This window comes from Myotis myotis, unplaced genomic scaffold, assembly GCF_014108235.1.
Source record: "Myotis myotis isolate mMyoMyo1 unplaced genomic scaffold, mMyoMyo1.p scaffold_m19_p_4, whole genome shotgun sequence".
In the NCBI taxonomy this organism is placed as follows: Eukaryota; Metazoa; Chordata; class Mammalia; order Chiroptera; family Vespertilionidae; genus Myotis; species Myotis myotis.
The window spans coordinates 98,773,927-98,778,925 of NW_023416346.1; positions in this window are offsets into that span (position 1 = coordinate 98,773,927).

Sequence of the window (4,999 nt, forward strand, 5' to 3'; positions counted from 1 at the left end):
ACATTAGGAACTGTATTAAAGGGTCGCAGCATTAGGAAGATTGAGAACCACTGAATACTAATAAAAGAGTGATATGCTAATTAGACTGGGAGACCTTCCGGAGACCTTCCGGACGTCCTTCTGGACAAAGCTGGGGGCTTGGCTGGCCTGAAAACCACCCCCAAACAACCCTCAGCCCCTCACCCAGCAGGCCATGCCCCCCAGTGGGGACCCTCACCCTGATGGGGGTATGGCCAGCCTGCAAATGGCCATCAGCCCCTCTCCCAGGCCAGCCACACCCCCTAGTGGGGACCCTCACCCCACATAAATGGCCCTCAGCCCCTTGCTTAAGCTGGCCCCACCCCCAGCAGAGGCCTCCTCATCCAAATGGGGGCTTGGCCAGCCTGCAAACAAACCCAGCCCCTCTCCAAGGCCAGCTCCGCCCCTTAAGGGGACCCCCACCCTGATCCGGGACCCGCTTCAGGGCAGACCAGCTGGCCCCCACCCATTCACCAGACTTCTATCTATACTAATAAAAGGGTAATATGCTAATTAGACTGGACATCCTTCCAGACAAAGCCATGGTGCAGGCCGGGCTGAGGGACACCCCCCTCCCATGCATGAATTTTATGAACTGGGCTTCTAGTCCTATATAATAAAAGACTAATATGCAAATAGACCGAACAGCAGAACTACTGGTAACTATGATGCACACTGACCACCAGGGGGCAAACGCTCAATGCAGGAGCTGCCCCCAGCCCACAGGGCCCAGGCCAGCCAAGGCAGGTGCCAGTGGGAGCCCCCTGATAACCCCGCCGGTCGCCCCACAGATCGGCCTTGATTACCGGCCAGGCCTAGAGACCCTACCCATGCATGAATTTCATGCACCGGGCCTCTAGTAGACTATAATGGAGCTCATTGTTTCCACTCTGAGGCTACTTCGCAAAAGTAAATCGGAGTTAGCCACTTCACCTTTGCTTAAGGCTCAGGTATGTTATGTGAACTCAGAAGCCTGGCAAGGCTCTTCTTCAGGGTCGCTGCTAAGGGAGGAGGCAACCACACTCAGGATTGTCTGGGAAACTAGTGCCCTTGTGGCATAGGTAAGCCTCATTTTGAGAATGCAAGAGCCTGGTGACAAGGAGGCAGGAGCCTCCACCTGTCTCGGGGGAGAGACTGAATTCCCATGAGTCATAAACTCCAGTTAAACCCACTTTTCTCTCCTCATCTGCTAGGCCCAGGGGAGGAGGGGCAGGGAGAGCAAATGGTCTCTGCATTACTGCTGCTCATTTTTCCTTCTCCCTGCTAGGGAATGGTGAACACTGGCTTTAGTGCTTGGCAGTTGCAGCTGTAAATGAAGGATGCCTGAGGGAGAAAATGGCCAAAATACAATGTGATGAGTGAAGAAAATAGATAACACTTGTGTTACCTAGTCTTGTGGGGACAGAGCAAATGGTTCCAATGTTGTGCTAGACAGGACTGGACCACCACAGCAACCTTTGTTACTTTTTCTCTTAACCCAGGGAGGTGTCCCCTTTCTCTCTGCAGTATCCCTCCCCTTCTGAGGATGTGGTTTGTAGGGCACCCTTTACTTCTGGGAGTTGACCTTTTGGTTTGCGTAATTGTGGGTGCAATAGTCCATGACTCTCTTAGCATTTCCTCTCTTCCCTGTGTAAAAAGATGACTTCACATTTTAATATCAGCTTCCTCTTCAATACATTCATAACTCATTATTTCAGTTTTTATTTTTAAGTTTTAACATTTTCCAGAAGTTTAAAATAGTGATAAGTAGTATTTACAAGATTTAGGAGGTTTATCAAAAATTGGCAATGGAAATTAAAAGTGAAGGGTTAAAGAAACATAGCACCAGCTTTTGTGTTAGGCCAGTGATGGCGAACCTATGACTTGCGTGTCAGAGGTGACACGCGAACTCATTTTTTTGTTGATTTTTCTTTGTTAAATGGCATTTAAATATATAAAATAAATATCAAAAATATAAGTGTTTTACTATGGTTGCAAATATCAAAAAATTTCTATATGTGACACGGCACCAGAGTTAAGTTAGGGTTTATCAAAATGCTGACAAGCCGAGCTCAAAAGGTTCGCCATTACTGTGTTAGGAAATTTGGATTCCATGGTTATACAACTTAATAGTTATGGATTTAGGGCAAATTAATATTTTATGAATATCAGTTTCTCTATTGTTAAATTATCAGTTTCTCTATTGATGCCTACCTGACAGCATCGACATGAGTAAGATTAAATGAATTGAGTACGTAAAAGTGTTAGGCACATGGTTTGACATGTGCAGGTAGTTTATAAAATGATAATAATTATAACTGTTGATAGTAAGTGTCTGCATGCTGCTTGTTAACATACAGCAATATGAGTTAAAAAAAAACACCACACATTTATTTACCTTCAAGGGACTCACAGAGTGATAACTACTAAGAAAATGTAAATGAAATGTAGAGAAATTTTAACTAGGCTAGGTGGGTCAAAGGCATCCATTCCTGAAGAACTGAGAGTTAAAAGGAAACCTGAAGGATCCAAGATGGCAGCCGACAGGACAGCAGTGAAGAAGAGAGTGTGAGTGAGTGAGGGAGAAAAAGGGGAGTGCATGGACATGTGGGGCGTGTCTGTGTGCGTGAGTGAGGGACAGTTATATTCCACAGGACTTTGGGAACTGGTGGACCAGGCTCCCCTAGCCGGGCAGCCTCTGCTACCACTGCAATCTCTCCCAGGGCAGCCAGCTCTGCCACAGAGACTGCGCTATCTTGAAGGGGAGAGAAGCTGTGACTGGAAGCCCAGCCTCATCTCCACCCAGGGAAACCTCGGACACTACCTGGGACCCTAAAGCCACACTGGCCAGGGACCTGCTGCCTCAGCTATGAAACCACTAACACCGAGACTCCAGCCACCCTGGCCGCGGGTGCCTAAAATGTTTTTCCAGGGGGAGAAAAGGTGGTGACCAAATAGGCGGAAGTGTCCTGCGCCTTCTCATGGAGCAGATAGAAGAAACAGCTAAATTGAATAATATTCACCTAGAATTGGCGAATTAAACACAGCTGGTGAGATAATCCATGGCTGAAAAGGATGGGGGATGCCTGGAGAACAGTAGGATCCAGGACCTGGGCTGGAGAAAAAGACATGTGCAACAGGGACTAGAGAGGATCAGAAGGAAACTGTGCTGCACCAAGTCCGCACCCCGTGGGGACACCCATAACACTCGACTGTGGAAGGGGGTCCACAGGGCTGCTGGCAGTGGGGGACTCTAGATCTAAGCCCACAGCCGTGGGAAGCTGTGCCCAGAAAGGCAGCCAGAAGTTCTGCACCAGCCCGCAGTGCCAGGGGGAGAAAGACGCACAGTGGCGCGTTTGCTGTCTTTATATTTTCCTTGCTTTTACTCGCTAAACCCAGTGCACAGGATCTTTCAATTACAAACACTCACCAAGGCTGAAGTGTAAGGGAAGGTGGTTTTTGTGGAAACTGGGGAGCATAATAGGGAGAGATGAGCAGGAAGCCATCTCTGCGACAGTTCAGTCTCTCCAACCCTAAACAGCCATTTTTCTCCTGAACACCGGGTCCCTCCTAGCAGTGCAGCCGCACCCAGCCTTGAGATCAGTAGGGAAACAAAGATTCAGAAGACACCCAGGGAGCCCTCAGGGACTGGGTTAGGGGCCATTTGGTCCCGGAAACTAATACAGCAACACCGCCACCTAGAGCCATGTGAGAAATAGACACTTGTGTAAGTATGACTGAAAGCAGGCAGAAAAACAAAGCTGGCAGTTTGACCCACCTGCCTGAAACCAAGGCTGTGGAGACCGATACAGAGGATCTGTGGATCACTGGAAACTTTAACATGGGGCTGACTACCTAACAGGAAACTGAGACATGGCAGACAGAACAGTAGAGAGGGGTCTTAAACCAGCCCCCACTGGACATTAAAACTCAGCTGAAGAGAAGGACACTTCACTACTCACTTTTTTTTTTATCTTTTACTTAAGAAATTAAATGTTTTTCTATTTTATTTATTTCATTTATTTATTTATTATTGTTATTATTATTATTATTATTAGTAGTAGTAGTAGTAGTATTTAACCTATTATTTCTTTTGGATTACTGTTCTACATTCTATTTATTTTTATCATTATTTTACTTTATCTCATTTTTTCCTTTAGCCCACCTTTTCTTCTTCACTTCTCCCTTTTTCAGCCTATTTTTCATCACATGTTCCTGCTTTAGTTTTTCTCTTTCCTTTCTTTTATTCCTTGTTAAAAATTAATCTTCTTTATCTGATTTATTGATGAATTACTATTATAGTAGTCTCTGTTGGCTAACTCATATATCTAATTTCCTCTCCCCCACTCCAAGTCCATGCACCCTTCCCTTTTCTCTTTCTGCAATAGCCAGTTTTTTCTTTCTTTTCCTGTTGTTGTTTGTTCGATTGTTTGTTTGTCTGCTTTTTTGTATTTGATTTTAAGCTTTTGTTTTTCCTCTCCTCATTTGCTCTCTTCTTCTACTAATAGTTTAATTAGTTTTACTTACCAAACTCAGGCCTATTTGCTCTGTACTATATTCTCCTTTTCAAAAAATAGATAAATATATAGATAGATAAATTAAAGAAAGGGGAAAAGTTTTTCATATATATATTTAAATTATTTTTAAAATTAATTATTTTTATTGAGTATTTTGTTTTTTACTTTTCTTCCTATGTGCTCATTCTCTTTCTACCTCCTCTGTATTGAATCATGGCTATTCCCCCATTCATTCAATTCCTGTATCTTACCTTCTGGAAATACGCTCTGCCTCTTCAGATTCAGTCTCCCTCCCCCATTTTTTTCTGGGTGATTCTTGCTTCCATTTTTGGGTTAATTTGTTTGTTTTGTGGAGTTTTTTCCCCCATATGCTTACATTTTCCCTTTCATTTTCCTTTCTCTCTTACCTTTTTTTCCTTTTCTAAATATCATTTTTGCACTCTTTTTTCTAAATTAAAATTCTTTTTTTTCTGGTGGTCATCTTT